The sequence below is a fragment of the Amblyomma maculatum genome, chromosome 1 (assembly GCF_055883805.1).
Source record: "Amblyomma maculatum isolate TAMU_Amacu chromosome 1, ASM5588380v1, whole genome shotgun sequence".
NCBI lineage: Eukaryota > Metazoa > Arthropoda > Arachnida > Ixodida > Ixodidae > Amblyomma > Amblyomma maculatum.
Genome location: NC_139344.1, coordinates 353,682,204 through 353,699,854, shown reverse-complemented (window position 1 = coordinate 353,699,854; position 17,651 = coordinate 353,682,204). Strand labels below are relative to the sequence as shown.

Here is a 17,651-nt window from a genome sequence, read left to right as displayed (position 1 = left end):
AATACGTTAAGGACTTTCTTTCAAATAGGACAGTTACTATTAACTTAGGAAGAATGGAAAAAAAGGCATAAGGCTGGGCAGCAGAAGTACTTTCCGAAGCTCGGTACTACCACCAATACTGTTTATCACTAGAATGATTGGCCTGCCGAATAAATTTGTAGGCATAGGAGGACTCAACCACAAAATATACGCGGATGATTTCGCCATCTGGGTTGCGACACACGTCGAAAGCAACCTCTAAACAGCAATCGAGGATATTGACTAGTATCTAAACCAAGTAGGACTCCAATGCTCTGCCGAGAAATTGTAAGCGCTCTTCTTCGACCCACAAATAGATAAAGAAAACCCCAGAAACATGAGATAACGATAATGGTCAACGCGGACAAATTACCCTCCGTAGACACGACCAGAGGGCTAGGTCTTCAGATACAGTCAGACGGTACAAAGCCTCCGACCGAGTGCAGGCCAGATGTGTAGGCTAATCAAGATAATAGGAACGTGACACGCGCGAATGAAGGAGACAATCCTCATAAGACTAATTCAATCATTCGTAATCAGTAGGATCACATGCGTGGCACTATACCCAAGGCTAGCCAAAGCGAATAAGAACAAGATTGAGATCCTAATCAGGACAGGTGTCAGAACTGCCGTGGGCTTCCCTCCGTATACATTAATCAAGCACATTCTCAACATAGACATTTCAAGCACACCAGACAGCTTATTAAGGCTACCGAAGGTAGTGTAACAGCAACTATTCCTGCGAAGCCGACAGAGGCTGAAATACTAAGACAGCAATGCTTAACGAAGCCCAAGCAAGCCTCAGAATAACAGAGGATATCCCAACAGACATAAGGAACAAAATAACAATACCACCACTCCCAAGAAATATTCACCCGGTGCACCATGAGGGTAGAAGAAAGGACAGAATGAAAGCAGTACTGAAAAACTAGCCAGCAGGCAGGGCGTGGTTTACACAGACGCGGTAGAATACGAACTCAGAACGGGTTTCGTAGCCCTAGCATCCTGGGTGTACGGGGACCGAGTCTCGTGCTGCAGCATCCGACAGAGGGACTCAACGGCTGAGGAGGTGGCCACGGAACTGGCCCTAACTCAACAGAATGGAAGGATGATTTTAACCGATTCCCAATCGGGTGTCCGAAACTACAACGCAGGCAAGGTATCTGCCGAAGCAATTAAAGTTGTGGCTGCCGTCCGCCATCATCGGAGCTAATTAACCTCGTCTGGAGTACGGCCCACGAGGTCCTGCGAGGAAACGAGAGAGCGCCCGAATTGGCCCGAGGACTCAAACACGGGGATACCAGTGCGGTTTCGTCGAGCGAAGAATTCTTTTACATTAAGGAGCTGAAAGCACGTCACGATATTTTTAATCATTACAGATTAGAACAATAGACACTGCCTCGAGCAGGCAAAGCTCTGAGCAGAAAAGAAGAGGTCATGTGGAGACAGTTGCAGGGGGAGGATTTTGTGAACCTACTCGCACTAAACTCAAATGGTATTCGGCGATCCAGGACCTGCGGTGTAAACATTGTAACGAAACTTCAGACCTGATATACTCATGGTGTGGACATGCCCTAGCTACAGCTAAACAGACATGAATATGGAGTCCTGGGAGCCTTTAATTATCAGCCAGAACGAACAAGTTTAAAACAAAGTCATTCATCCGGCCCTGGACACCGCTGAATCACAAGGGATTCCATCCTTCCAAAGGGGGGAAAGATGACGGCGAACAAGGCTAGTCTTCACCTCCCTCTGATTCCTTGGCGGGCTCAAATAATGTTATTCCATCGGTCTCTATACGAGAGTCTTGGATTGCAAGACACTTTACACAAGTATCCAAAATACCGTTACGCAGAAATGCCACGTTTCGTCCAAGATAACCGCGGTCAGCATCACATCTCAACCGACACCACTTCAGTTACGGTCGCTGCTACCAATGCGAACTTCAAGTTCATTATGGCTGAGGCAGCGTCGATGACCAAAAACTCAGCAGAAGAGCTGAACGAAGCAATTTTCTAAGGAAGGGCATGTTGAAATTCCGCGCGGAAGATATTTCACCTCTATAGACACGTGCAATAGCGTGCAATGGCGCAGATCACCAATTCTTACCAATTCTCAGTACGCGTCACTAGAGCACTTTGAAACCATCCAAACAGTTCGTTTCTCTCGGCTTACCAGCGATATGACTCGATATCTTGCCATCTGTTTTTTTCTAGTTGGGTTTTTCTACAAAACTGTTGATGCACTGTTCGCGCATATTGTTACGGGTTACGGTGTGTATCCGAGGTGTCGGAAGACGACAAGGATGTTTTGGGCGCTGGCGTGAACGAGGATGACACTGAAGCTGACGCTGTTGTGCTGGTGTGCTCTGGTGTTCCGGAGGTGCTCCTGACGTTCAACTGAGACTTACCGCTCGGGAACGCCCCGTAACACTTGGTGGAGTGTGCCGGATAAAACTATTCTGGGACTACAATCTGGAGCCTCGTAATGGCCGCCAGGTTGATTCTCCTATGCCACTCGACACATCCCCATTCATAGCGGCAACAGCAGTGTCAGCTTCAGTGTCGATGTCGTTCGGGCCAGCGCCCGAAACATTCTTGTCATCTTCCTACATCTCGGATACACACCGTAACAATATCAATTGTCGGACGGCAGCGTCGCCGCCATTGCGGGCTGTTGCAGGGCTGAAGCAGTGCATCTGATGCCTGTGACACCGTCACTGTAACACTGTGGCAGGAACCAAACGCGCGAACCTACAAAAATCCGCTGGCAAGTCAGATCAAAATATTGTAGTGGTTAGCTAGAAACTGCAACCGTTTGCAAGCTCCATGGCGCCAGAGGTATCAAGCGTCGGTGTTCGAAGCAGCCGGCCGACATCTGCTGAATTTACGGAGCCAACGATCACAATAAGGGAGTTTGGCTGATGCTTAATACTAAAATACGCAATAACCATCATAAATAAGTTAATCCTATTTGTTAGCGGCTAGCTCGCGTGTTGCGGGCTATGTTCACTTTGGGCCACCTGACGTTCAGTGGAAAGAATGGCTGACTGAGCACCAATAGCATCGTCGGAGCTCAACTGCGCGTTGCTGAGCGACACTCATGGGTCTGCGTTCTAAACTTCCGATCTATATATATATATATATATATATATATATATATATATATATATATATATATATATATATATATATATATAGGGGAAATGAGGGTGCTCGTTATAATACATGAAGGAAAGAAGCCAACAGTCGGCGAGACCAAGGAAAGCGTTGGGGATGGTACTTTGTCTTTTTTTTTTTAATGTTTACATGGATAATCACAGAAATTAGTAATGTAATCTGTTAAGGGGAAAGATAATTAGACACAAAGTAGAAGAAAAAACAACGTGCCGATGGTGGGATCCGAACCCACGACCTCCGAATATCGCGTCCGGTCGTGGGTTCGGATCCCACCATCGGCACGTTGTTTTTTCTTCTACTTTGTGTTTCATTATCTTTCCCCTAAACAGATTAAATTACTAATTTCTGTGATTATCTAAGCAAACATTAAACAAAAAAAAAACAACATAAAAGTACCATCCCCAACGCTTTCCTTGGCCTCGCCGACTGTTGACTTCTTTCCTTCATGTATTATAACGAGCACCCTGATTTCCCCTTAATTGATCTGCTTATAGCTTACGGGGGTCTCGGTTCTGGCAGTCTTGAAGCCATAGGTAGCGTAAGAGGGTTCTAGCACAGCTTTCGCCCTCGCTCTTGATCACGTTCTACGTGACGCTGGCGGTAACAAAGGACGTTCTACGTCCGGCGCTATGGCTGAGGGTGGCGCTGGTGAACACTCTCACGATTCGTATACAGACAACATAAATACCCAAGCAAGTAGCAGGGGGGACAGCGGCCGATGTAGCTCAGTTGGAAGAGCACCGGACGCGATATTCGGAGGTCGTGGGTTCGGATGCCACCATCGGCACGTTGTTTCTTCTACTGTGTGTTTCATTATCTTTCCCTTAAACAGATTACATTACTAATTTCTGTGATTATCTAAGCAAACATTAAACAAAAAAAAACATAAAAGTACCATCCCCAACGCTTTCCTTGGCCTCGCCGACTGTTGACTTCTTTCCTTCATATATATTTCATATATATATATATATATATATATATATATATATATATATATATATATATATATATATATATATATATATATATATGTGTGTGTGTGTGTGTGTGTGTGTGCGTGTGTTTGTGTGTATATGTATGTATGTATGTGGGTGGGTGGGTGTTTGCGCTTGTGCGCGTGAGAATGGCGTGCGTGTGTTTGTGTGTGTGAGGGAGTGAGTGAGTGAGAGTGAATGCGAAGATTGACAGTCTAAAAATATGAGTGCTGGCATGCATTGCGAACCAAACAAATGCCGATAAAAAAGTAAACAGAGGTCACGGGTGCACGTACAGCGTTTCGCATGCCATTAGTCTAGTGAGATCGTTTTTGCTGTGCTTTTACCACAGCTATAGCCTATTACAAAGCGCGGGCGCGTAGTAAATATCAGCGCGCAAATATCAGCGCTCTAGTTGAATAAAAATAAAAATGTCGTTTTTGCCTGTCGTTTGCTGAAATCTTCCTTCTTGAACATTTCGTGCTCGAGTTGGTTGCGCACTGGTCAATGTGAGGAAAAATTAGTTACACAGCAGTGGTTTATTTGACATAGGTTATCTTGACTTTCTTGTTTAATACACTCTGGGTGCAGAAAAGCCGTCCGTTGCGATCTTTGCCTGGCACGAGACCACATCTACACCCTTGGGTGCATTTAGCTCCTTTGCGTTGTCCAGGTAGACACTGATGAGAAGAAAAACATAGGTACTCTGTTACAGAAAGTGCGAAGGATAACAGTATGGGTTGTCGTTTTCCGCGCAATTATCATCTCACAAAACAAACAATAACTCGACAAAGTAAAATGCTCGTTTACTTGGCGCAATCTGATTTAATATTTGCGCTATAGTGGTAATGTACCACATTGTACAGTTATTCATCAGCAAATATGCCTCACGTATCGCTGACCGTTGCAGCTGAATATAGTCTTCTGCTACACAGGTAGGCCGTACTCCTGAACAATGATCATAGTGAACGATAAATATTTTTGCTGAAGTGTTGAAGCGAGCCAATACATTGCCCTCGTATCGGAGGAAATAATCAATTTGAAACGAAGGTAAATGTCATATTTGTAATTCTTGAGAAAAAAGTAAAGTAATATAACCCAGTACGGAAAAGTCCTCGCCGACCAGTCTCCTCTCAAGTAACGAGGCAGTGTAATCATCAGCAAGTTCACAAGACACACGGCTTTGATTCAACTAGATAACTACCAGCCACTATTAAATTGGAATGCGAATCTCTTTATTAAGCACTTCATGGCTCATTGTTGGTGTGGACAGAAAAGCCTGTAGGCAGACTGTGTCATCAAAGTGTCCGAACAAACTTTCAATCAACCTTTGTATGTAGTATCACCAGATGTCGTGTCGAATCTAATATTAGAACATGGCCAAAACAATGGTGATCTCCAAATTTGGAAGAACCCATCCCAAGATTTGGACCTTGGAACACTCTGAATTTAACCTTGTCTTAATGGGACTAAACTTGACGCCTAACCTAAATTGACTAAATTCTGTCTTAATGGGACTAACTTCTATATTTTAGAGCACCATCCCTGAAATTTGATTCCCCCGTCCTCAAAATTTGACTTCGTCCGAATTTGATCGTTAGAAGCAGCAACAAAGCAACGGTAATAAGCAAAGAAACGTAGAACTGATAACGAAACTATAGGTACGGAACGCGCAATGATTTCGCATGTCTGTACATAAAGCAACTTAAGCGTACGTTTGCAGTTTTACTCACCTACGTCGCACGTTGTAAGGTATATGTTATTTTTTCCTGCAAAATGCGCGAGCCACATGTTTGGTCCCCAGAACACGAGGAACACGCTTCGAAGATGAATTGTTTTTGGAATGAAGATCACGAATATGCGCTGCCTAAGACGCAGAAAAGACAATGCCCCCGAGTTTGACGCACACTACTCACCACTTAAGCAGGTTTGATGCAGATGCACTTCACAAAAGGACAGGCTTTGCAAAGGGCCCTGATAAACAATTGAACCAGCAGGAATAAATATATCTAAGGGAACGTTAGAATCCCTCCGGTATATTCTCTCTGCATCATAACTAGTCGGGAAAACAATCCCACATAGCGTTAGTTGTACAGTTTATTCACAACGCATGTACACTTTATTCCTTTCCGCAGTAGTATAACCTGCATATGTTAATAAACATATTCCTCCTTATCACTTGTTGCTTAAGTTTGTCCTCGAATCTTTTTTTTTTTCATGTCAGTTGTGGTTCACTGTGCGGTTACTATTTTGTGACTTTGTACTTCTCCTCATTCCCCCCCCCCCTCCCCCCTTTTCCGAAAGTCTGTCCCTTTGTAAGGTGTATCTGCATCAAACCGGCTTAAGTGGCGACTAATCATCTACCCGGTATTGTAGTTTTTCCTGGTACTGCCGCTTTTACTTCTTTTGCCGAGCACAGGATCTCTGGTTCCAGGCTGAGAAATACATACTGAAGATTTTTTTTTTCATGTCAGGTGTGGTTCATTGTGCAGTTATTATTCTATGACTTTGTACTTGCGCCCCCCCCCCCCCCCCCCCCCAACCCCACCTTTTAAGAATTATCCCCCTTAGATATATTCCTTATCAGGGCCCTTTACAAAGCCTGTTCTTTTGTAAGGTGTATCTGCACCAAACCCGCTTAAGTGGCGACTAATCATCTACCCGCTATTGTAGTTTTTCCTGGTACTGCCGCTTTTACTTCTTTTGCTTGTCGCAGGATCCCTGGTTCCAGGCTGAGAAATACATAGTGAAGATTTTTTGTTTTTTTTGTTCACTCTATGACCTATTTTCTTCTCAACCATCCTCGCCTCCCCACTCCTTCACACCTACTTTCTTTTCACCCACTTTCCCCTCCCCAGCTTTTCTTCTTCGGAAGCAAAAGTGTATTTAAACCCCTGCCAGTGATGATCGCTTTGCCCAGATGAAGACAAGTCCACTTGTCGAAACGTTGGCTCGACCTGCGAACTGAGGCGTACCCCCTTTACCCTTGTTCAGTGCTCCTTCATACCGTGTAAACCATCTTCTTCCTCTCGTTCCACCTGCACACTACTCCTAGATATTTCAGGTTGTGGGTTCGCTTGCGTGCACTGTTCCACTGACTTGGCAGCTAAAATTCGAATTTGTGCATATGCTATCTCGCTATTTAGTAAAAGGCAACCGTCCGACAAAAAACTGCTTTAACTAAGCAGTACGAAAGCGCCTGCGCTACACAGGTGTAGCTTGTCTTAATCAGTATCTTAGGGTCCCGATGGGCTCAATTTCTATGTCGCCTTCCCTCCTCAGGTGGAAAAAAGGTGGGGTTTAAGCACGAATTCAACCTGGCGATACGAGCGAAAGCTGTGTTAAGCATAGTTGTGCATGGGTTAGCAAGGTTGTACATAATTTGACGGATACGGTCAGACAGAGCGAAGCCATTAGTTTTTGGCTCACAACGCCGACAACGCCGACAATGCAACAATGCAGCAATATCTCAGAACTGCGCCTATGACGCCATCGCATAAGATATTATATGAACTTCTGAATAAATAAACAATATGAAGTGGAAAGCTAACATCCTTCGATAACGGTACAAAACATGTGTTCACGAAAATAGCTGAAATGGGCTAGAAACATTCTAGGGGAGAGGAGGGGGTGCCTTTTGGATCAGTAAACTGCGGTGAGGCAAAAGCCTCTATCCCGCGGTGGTCCGAAGTTCTCCACTAGGGCCCCTCTTTCTCTCTGTTTTCCCTCTAACCTTCGCAATGACGCGATAGCGTAAGCTACCACCCAACATATAAAACCCGTTTTAACCGAGCCGTGTGAACGTGCCTGTGTGGCATAGGGATAACTTGAATGCAAGGGTTTTGGCAGGCTGATTCTGGCAGTATCCTCCCGCGTGAGTGTAGAGACCCGAGTTGGCAGCTCCTGCCAAACGTAATGTCAAGAAGCCCTACGTCCAGTCAGTGCTTGGCCATGCCAGCTACCACGTCGAATCCCGGCCTCGGCGGCTGCTTTTCGATGGAGGCGAAAAGCAAAGGCGCCCGTGTGCTGTGTGATATCAGCGCACGTTAAAGAGCCCCAGGTGGTCGAAATTTCCGGAGTCCTCTACTACGGTGTCTCTCATAGCCTGAGTTGCTTTGGGACGTTAAACCCAACCCAACAAACCAAACCATACATACATACATACATACATACATACACACATACATACATACATACATACATACATACATACATACATACATACATACATACATACATACATACATACATACATACATACATACATACATACATACATACATACATACATACATACATACATACATACATACATACATACATACATACATACATACATACATACATACATACATACATACATACATGCGTCCGTTATGTTCTGTTCATTAATTCATTCATTCTTCATTCATTCATTCATTTATTCACCCACCCACACTTAAAACGGTTTTAATTCACCTTGAATTTTAGAAACCCATGACAAAATCTATTCACATGGTTAAAATACTGGTACGAAACCAAAAACTAACAGTGTGGAATCAGTTCTATACGCTGACCATCTAGCTTGTGAGGGAAGCAGACGGCAAAAGGTCCGCGTCACCAATGACAGTATGCAGGAAATACAAATGCATGACAAAACGAGAAGGTTAGCTTCCATCTCGCTTTCACCAAAAGCCAAATTGTGCGTTTTTTCGTTTCCTTTCCACGAACAAATCGCTTTATTGAAACGTTATTCAGGTGTGAAGTTTTGCGTGGTGTTGGCTAAAGCGAGCGGAGCTGTGCCCACTGAATTGCTTCAGCGAAGCACTTTTCGTCGTGCCATTTACTTGAATTTGTTTGCTTACCATGCGAGGGCAACGTGTATTGTATGGATTTGGCAGAATTTGCTGCCAAAATGTTGCGTTCAAATCGTTTCAGTTCTGTAAAATACAAACCAATGCTTTTTTTTTTTGACAAATTTTTCTAAAAAATTTCATACGATAATTTTTCGCTTGCAGCTCAGTAATTTTTACAGCGAGACAAATGCACTTTTTATATTGGTCTTTAATCAGCAAAATAGACAGATTTTTAAATGGCGCTGCTTTTCTTTTAAACGCTAACAAATGGGCCGTTTGCACTAACGTCCTGTACAACGCTCTTTTCTTCGAGTGGTGCAATGTTTTTCTGGCACAAAACATAAATGCTGTAAGCATATAGCTAGAAATTAATTGGTAGGGCACATACATAGCAAGGCCTCTTAATGCGTTGTTTTGTTTGCTGTGACAGCCTTAATGCCACATCACGACCTAGGGCGGTTATATGGTGAACATGAGGTTAAAAATCTCTTCATTGTGTCTGCGTGACTCTAATTTATTACAGAAATAGTTACTCGAGAACGTTTGCTGTAGTTGAAATTATGAAACAAATATCAAACCTAGAAATGCGTTTTCAGGTAATAACTTCATAATAGTTCTAAATATAGCAACGATTGAAGAACCAGGGTAGACACAGGTAGAAATCTGCAAGAAAATTGAAATGTGAAGCAATAGAAAAGCCTGTATGCTGCAGGTTCTCCGTTCTGTATCATCAAATTTTCCTATTCACCACGAAAATTTGCCTTACGTGTGCAACCGCTTACGCCACATATGTTGCCTTATGCACGGACGACGGCTGATCCTAAATACTGCACACCTATGTGAAGAGCCAGCATTTGTAAGAATTTATGATCACGGAAGCGGGAACTTAGGCGTATGTTGTGGAAAGTTGATATTTCCTGCTTTCCTTGAAAAGTTTAAGACAAAACTAATGCTTGGTGCTTGGGCAGGGCGATGGTAACCACTTGAGAATTGTCGCCTTCTGCCGTAGCTGCATGATTTGTCGTTCAATGTGCTCTCTCCTTCTGTCATTCGTCAGTGATATGGACCATTTCCATCGTAAGTGTCGTAGAATGTTCTGGGCTCTTCGATCCTGCTGCGGCTTACGTCTATCATTGGGACGTCACTGCTTATGGCTGTGCGAAAACGTTAACTTGTTTTAATAAATAATGGCAGAAACACATTCGCAGTGGGTAGATAGGCTTATTTCGGAGAATATTTGCAGCAGGTTTCACAAAAGTTTTTGTTTTGACTAGACGGCATTTATCACCTGCTGGGTATGTTTTCGTAAACTGTGTGAAATAAACGGGAAGACGTCGTACTTACTCCGAGGCTGAACCTAGGGCTACCAGAAAAAATAAGACCACAGTTAGTTTCATGTCCATATGTTTGAACTCTCTCCTGATTCTAAATACATTTGTAAAAATGAGGACGTGCGCCCACACCCCACTTGAGCCCACCTACTCATGCGCCAATTTTATACAAATATGCGTACCGATATTTTTCCGATATGATAATGTGCTCTGCCGGACGTGAAGGGTCTATGACAAGCCTGCGACGCGGAAATGTCACCAATTAGAAAATGTTTGCGTCCACAAAAGCAAGTCTGGCTCAGCTATTGCGTTATCTTTATTCATTCCACAAATTCTTGTACTTCAAAAAGAATTTATTGCCATTTAAAGCTGCCAACGAGCGTAATCAATACGAGCTTCTAGTACCGATACCAAAAATTGGTCGCACATGCTCCTAGATTTACTTTGCTTCGAACTGGAAAACCCTGTACGGATATGCATTTTGCTACCCCCATTTCTTTGTCGTGGTTTCTTTGGTGGGTTTAGTGTGTTTGCTACAGTACAAAGTCATTAGGGAACCTAAAGTCAGTCTTCACGAACATTTCTGCCACTTTACTTTCTTTTTCACTGTTGCTCTCTGATAGCTGAGTTGAGTTTTTTATGTTACATGTTTTTGCGAAAAGAAGGTTTTCATTGCCTTGATATGTGTCCTTAAGTTGAACATATATTTTGCGTTGTACATAGAAAGCACTTATGAGTCATCGCACCGGCTTGAGACAGCGACGCGTAGTAGATGAATGCATATTGAAAGCGAGGCCGTCAGCAGCGGTGCTGATACAGGTCGTTTTGCCGCAATGTAAATATAATAGGATACAACTTAAAGAAAGGCGTTTATTAATGTGAGCAGTGGTACGCATCCTGTCAATTACCCTGCTGAATTGTAAATAGATCAAGTTTTTGATGTTGATTGTACAGTTCAAGGCAGATGCATCATGCGCCGATATTGTTAAGCTTATAATTTGATCTGACTTTCAACTTATATTTTCGTAACACTGAAAGCTTTAAAAACGGACTACTGGAAGAAGAAGAAGTAGAGGAAGAAGAACAAGAACAAGAAGAAGAAGAAGAACAACAACAACAACAACAACAATAACAACAACAGCAACAGCTTGAGGGGCGAGTTGGTGCTGCATAGTAACGAGAAATGTGGCGCAACGAACGCACAAGTTAGTCGCACAATCATCCCAGTGCCACACTGTCATGATTGGACGATGTTAGTGCTGTGCTGTGATGATTGTGCTACTAACTGTTTGGCAAAGAAGATGTGTGCGATGAAGATTTACTTGGATGTAGAAGAGGATGTAGCTGAGTGGTGAAGAGGAAGTACGTGTTTAGTTCCATATTACAGTTGGTAGTGTGCGCCTTTGTTGTGTTTTGTATTCACGTGATTGTGTTCGTTCCGCCACATTTCTCACTACTAAGAAGAAGAAGAAGAAGGCTATTAAAGCGCAACAGTTAGCCTGCTGGACGAACAGGCGTTCTTTCATTCTCGGCACCAAGCCAGTCCAGCCATGTGCCGACAGCATGGGAGAGGGTAGGAAAGAAACCCGATTGCAATGCTGCCGGGCAGGAAAAAGAGGCAGTGGGAAAGGCTGGAATAAAGGGAAGGGCAGTTGGAGCATGAATGATCGCAGCGGAACTTGTAAAGATACCGTAGTGCAGGTGTGATGACTTTGCTTAGCTGTATCTGTAGAAGGACGTGAGCCTCCCGCAGGCAAAAAATGAAGGTCGGGGTAAAGCTTGCCATCTAGCTGGGCAACATTGTAGTATTATTTGGGTGCTGCGCGAAGGGATAGTCTCGACCCTCTCTCAAAGGACCTGGGCCACGGGACGAATGGTGCCCGGTTAGGAGTTTCACAGGCGTGCTGGTTAGCCAACACATTGCCAATAATTCCGGAGTGTCCAGACTCCAGGGATTCGCGGGACTCGCAAATTATGAATAGCGGCTTACCGGTATCACTGAAGAAAAAAAGAAAGTAAAAGTTGCATCTTACCGCTACTGCTCTATGGAGTTGAAACGTGGAAGGTAACGAAAAGGGTTCTGCTTAAGTTGATGACAACGAAGTGAGTTATTGAACGGCAGAATGGCAGATGATCGCTAAGGGTAACAAATTGGTTTCCAAGGGAAGTAAAACATAACTTGGGGTGTCAGGAAGGTGGGTGGATGAGGTTATAGAGTTTGTAGCCACAATTGGTTGTAGCTAGCCTAGGATCGAGTTGTTTGGAGGAATATGGGAGAGGCCTTCGCCCTGCAGTGGGTATAGTCCTGCTAATGATGACAGAGGACTCACCTTGGAGGAGGGTTAACGCTCATTGGGGTAATATAGGTACTTGGTCATCGAGGAGTAGAGGGAAACGAGTGTGCACACTCTGTACCTCGCCTATTCCTCTCCCGGGATCCATGCTATGCCTTCTTTGTGTGTACTACTGCCATGCAGTGGTCTCCTGGGCCTCACTGAAGCTTCTTGAGGAGCTTTTAGACCAGGAGAGCATGCAGCTTGCTTTCTGGAAGAATAAAATACATTGATTAATTGATTGATCATCACTACACTCACATGACTACCCTAACCCCTCGCTATATACCGCGGAATGCTCCAACACGTACGTTTAGCCAGACGAACATTCTCAAGACCTGCTAAAAAATTCAATAAATGAGATAGCGTTAACTCAGGAGTTTACACTGTCCTACAGCAGCCCAGCTAAAATGCTCGCAAATAGCTCAGATTAATTTTCAGCTGAATGCTGGCTTTGCGTCTGGAATGCAGGCTTTTACACAAGCTCTTTATGCGTGGGAAGGAAGTCAAGCCAAACCCCGTAAAGAAACCCCTCGCGGCACAAAGATCCTTAGCTGCAAAAGCTCGGGCAGCAGCGTCTACCCCTAAACCATTTTCTTAGACTAATGTATTCTGCTACACCTGGCCTCCAGGTCTCGCAAAAGGATGACGTTGGTGGCTAATGTGTGAGTTTTCTTTACTAACGCTCAAAATTCCTGCCCCATTGACAGGTGTTTTAGACAAATCGGAGTCACAAAGCACGCTACTTATGTCTCAACAGGTGGTGCTCGGCTTAACATCCATGTTAACCCAGGTTCGCTCAGATTATCCGCGAAAAGTATCGCCACACGCGACGGTGACTCGAGATAAAGAGTGCAAGGTCATACGAAGCCTTCCAATGAGACCGATGGAGAACGCCGGTGACAACATCACACAAGGATCGCATAGACTCATTCAAAGTGTCCCGTTGTGCACTACTCCGCGGTTAACTATGCTAAACGTTTTGTCAACATTTAACGCGAAGTTATATTTTGAAAACTGCACGCTACACTTCTGTGGCTATTTTCACTACCCGCTGCTGAGGATGTGGGTATCTTTGAAATGAGATGTAGGGTTCGGTGCGTTAGCGTATGTTTTGCGTTTGTTTGTTTTTTGCGTCGGTTAAGAGGTTTAAGTAGGGTTAGGATGGTTGAGTTTTGTGAACTGTGCTTAATATTTTGTCGTGTTTTACTGCGCGCTATTCCCAGGAGGAGCGCATTAGCTAAAAAAAAAAAAAAAGGCACCATCTTTGTTTGATGCCCCGCTGCGTTTGCTTTCCCTCTACTACAGACGCGGGAAACTCTCTGCCTACCTCGACCTATGAGTACTCCTGTTACCCAAGAGGGAGCAGCCAACAAGAGGAATCTGGGTTTTTCGTGCTGCATAACGTGGAGGAGACTAGGTCAATAAGAAGACGAAGAGTCGGATAGCCTCCGACATGTAGAACACACCTGGTGTATTTTTCGGAGGGTGTCGGAGTGAGGGAGGAACCTTGACAACAGTTTCGAGCTTTTCTATTGGCGAAGCTGCTGTTACTGTATTTTATGTTCCAGCATGGAAAGAAAAACGCTGTTTGCTTTATTGATAGAGCGCGGGTTCTACGTACGACCGTCTTTGGCCCTATAGTTGCTAACTTGTTATGTAGGTTATATAGTGACTCTATTTATCCCTGGTTACTCCATGTGGTAGGGCACTGTAGTTTTGTTACTCCGATTTGGGTTATGCAAGCTAGGGCATATTTTATTCCTCACCCAAGGACGCGGGATCGAATCCCGGCCTCGGCGGCCGCTTTTCGGTGGAGGCGAAAAGTAAGGCGTCCGTGTGCGATGTCAGTGCACGTTAAAGAACCCCAGGTGGTCGGAATTTCCGGAGTCCTCCACTACGGCGTCTCTCATAGCCTGAGTTGCTTTGGGACGTTAAACCCCACAAACCAACCAACCAACCATTTTATTCCTCAAAGTATTGTTCCTCCAACACGCTGAAATATTAAGATGCGTTAAAAACAAGAACTTCTTTATCGTCGACTCCAAATTCTTTAACGCTTTTTTGTCGATTTATTCGTGGCATTTGGGCAGTTTTCTCAACGTTCTGCAAGGTTTTTATCATAAAACTAAAATTTCAGATTCCTGTACGAGTACTATTTTTCACTGAAATGGAGGCGATGACTTAGTTGAGTCATTTACTTTCCTTTCGTATATTTTACTTTCGTCTGTAAGCATAAGCATAAGTTGGAACCAAATTATAAGACCGAAAATTTCATGAGCCACCGCTCATTTCACGGTACAGTCAGTACTAATAGTTAAACGTTTGTTTTTAAATGAGCTCTTTCAGATTAACTTCTAGCTTACTTGGGGAAAAGCAGTTTCATCGATGAAAAATGGTACAAAACTACTGCAGTTGAAAGAAAATGGGGAAAAATATTTAGTGCATTGCTTCAGTCTCCCATCCTGCAAATTGGCTATGACGTTCTTTTTTCTTAGTTTTTCCTCCGCGGGAAGGGAAGAAGTTCAAGTTCGGGCAAGTACCAGCAAAAAGGTCACTGTGAACATTATATAACGGCTCCAAATGTTTCTTCATATTATGACGATATTTTAGGCCGTGTGACAAAACACCGTCTTGTTTCTTTTGCATATCAATTTCAAGACGAAAACAAATGCTAAAAACCATATTTGAATTCCTATACGAATGCTTCGCTTCTTGAGAAATGCGGCTTAGAACACTTATTTCATAACAGTAACACAGCCAATTGCGAAGGCAGCTTTACGATGTGGCCAACGTGTACCGCAACCTTTTGCAGTTTTGCGATATTTTAAGGAAGTACGTCATGAGTCAACGTGTGCTTGTCGCGGTTTGGGTTCCTACGTTTATCGCAGCGGCCATTTTCAATTTCCGATTGAACAAACTTAAACTGATCTTATATTGCTGTCTAGCCGGTAAGGTATTTCAGCCGGTCGGGAAGTAGATTCGCAATACTTATAGACTAAAGGAAAAACAGAATACTTCAGCAAAAATATTACTTTCAGGACACAAATTGAACGACATGATTGAAGACATAGAAAAGAAACATAACAGTTGATTTGTTCATTTCACACGTCACCTCTTGAAGTCGGTGCACATGTACTTTGCGCCGAAAGAATAGAATCTTTAGGCTGCCTATCAAAAGCAAGAAATATAAGCATAAGACACATGAACCGCATCTTTCTTTACATTGTTTACATACCTGATATACTCTCGCTAATTTCATTGTATTTCATAAATATGGTCATAAATTAACTCTATCTTCAGCGCCACTTGAAGGATAGCATGACGAAGGAAATAATGCTTTCAAATTTGTGCTAATCATCAGCAGTCCAAAACCTCTGTAATAATCTATATTAATGTGCGCTGTCAAATGTTAAGATTACCTTCCGGACGATATAGTTTTGCCGTCTAAGCCGCAATTATTCCACAATAAGTGGCACCTGGTAGCAGCGGGACTACTGCCAAACAACCAATCCTCATATACTGCCTGGACGCATGGGCCTCATCATCTCTCCGATCCTTCACTTCATTCGATCGGCTAATCTTTTCTCATTTACTTAGCAACCTGTGCTTTTCTTCTTTAACTTCATTTAAACCTTAAAACAATAAACAGCATCATAAAAAAGCAACTCTCCTTATCCACTGCTTTAGCAGTCTTTTAATGTATAATAGATAAAAGCGTTAAAGCAAATAACCGTCATCTTCAGTGGGCTCACATCTCAAGATTTAAAGCTGCAGAGAAAGGAATACGTAAAACAGTTACGAGGGGCACTTAGGACAATACGGTTAAATTACTTTTGAGACGCAATTAATTTACATGGCCAACTGCCGTTTGCAAGAAGTAAGGACGTTATATCACTGTTACTTTCAACAAGTAATACAATTGTCCTTAAATTACTTATTGGTTGTCTTGCAGGCTATTAACTGATGTGGTGGTCGATGGAACCAACCTCTAGAATTGTTGTGTTGTATTCGGTTTTAACTTTCTGGAATATGTACAAGCTATTTAAGCCTATAAACATTGCTGTATATTGGAATATTATGTGTATGCATGAATCCTGTGGTAGTCATGCATTCCCGTGGAGTCGGAAGTGGGCGAACTGCACTCCTTTGCAGTTCAGAAACTCTGTGTGCGTCAGTGCAGTTACTGGTTCCCCGATGGCTCAGGTGAGAGTGAGCCATTGAAAAGTATGTTTAATATTTTAGCCGTGAAGGTAAAAAAATTGTACTCTCTACAACAGACCATTGAATTTACCTATTTTACACGCAGTAAATTCTGTATATGACATGACCAGCTCAAACTAGACTAAAAGGGGACGCCAAGGAAGTAGCCATTGCCTATGATTTGCAAGCTAACGTAATAAATATTTATGTTGTACTCTATTTTCTTATTCTTTGAGTGAAAAAGCATGAACTTATTTCTTGGCATTAGTACTAGCTGGTTAGAGAGACCCAATGATTTAATTCGTGGAACGAGGCGTCAGTAGCAACTTCTAGTTATTGTAGGCTGCTATAAAATAAAGCAAGTTTGCATCGTCCGCGTATAATATGATTTTACATGTCTTGGAAATGGTAGCAGGCCTAGAATTGATCCCTGTCGAATATTGCGGTTGCTAACAATTTTGCAAAAACTAAAACCATTTAAAGACGTATGCTTAGAGCAAGAGTGAGAATAAGTACGAATGAAATTATCCACCGGACCCCTGATACCGGATAATGCGTTTATCGAATAGTAAGTTGTGCTCTATATGCCGGTAAAAACTTTCCTGAAGTCAAAAAATAAGCCAGGTACATAAAAACGGTCTTCAATGTTTTAGAGAATAATATCTTTCATCTGTAGAAGGGCTCTCTTAGTGCATTGCCTTTTTTGAAAGCCATATTATTGTTCGGCAATTATATCTCTGGCTGAAAAAACAAAAATAAAAAAGAAACAAAATATATA

General features: G+C 43.1%; 1 long non-coding RNA gene across 1 annotated transcript in view; it reads right to left on the bottom strand.

Annotated features, from left to right (window-relative positions):
- Positions 1–9,087: 9,087 nt before the first annotated feature.
- Positions 9,088–17,651, bottom strand: part of LOC146207818 (uncharacterized) — a 41,184-nt gene continuing 32,620 nt past the window's right edge. The window contains exons 2-3 of the long non-coding RNA XR_014704284.1: positions 12,668–12,881; positions 9,088–9,669 (exon numbers count right to left, since the gene is read on the bottom strand). This is a non-coding gene — a long non-coding RNA (uncharacterized LOC146207818). The remainder of the gene's footprint in view (positions 9,670–12,667; positions 12,882–17,651) is intronic.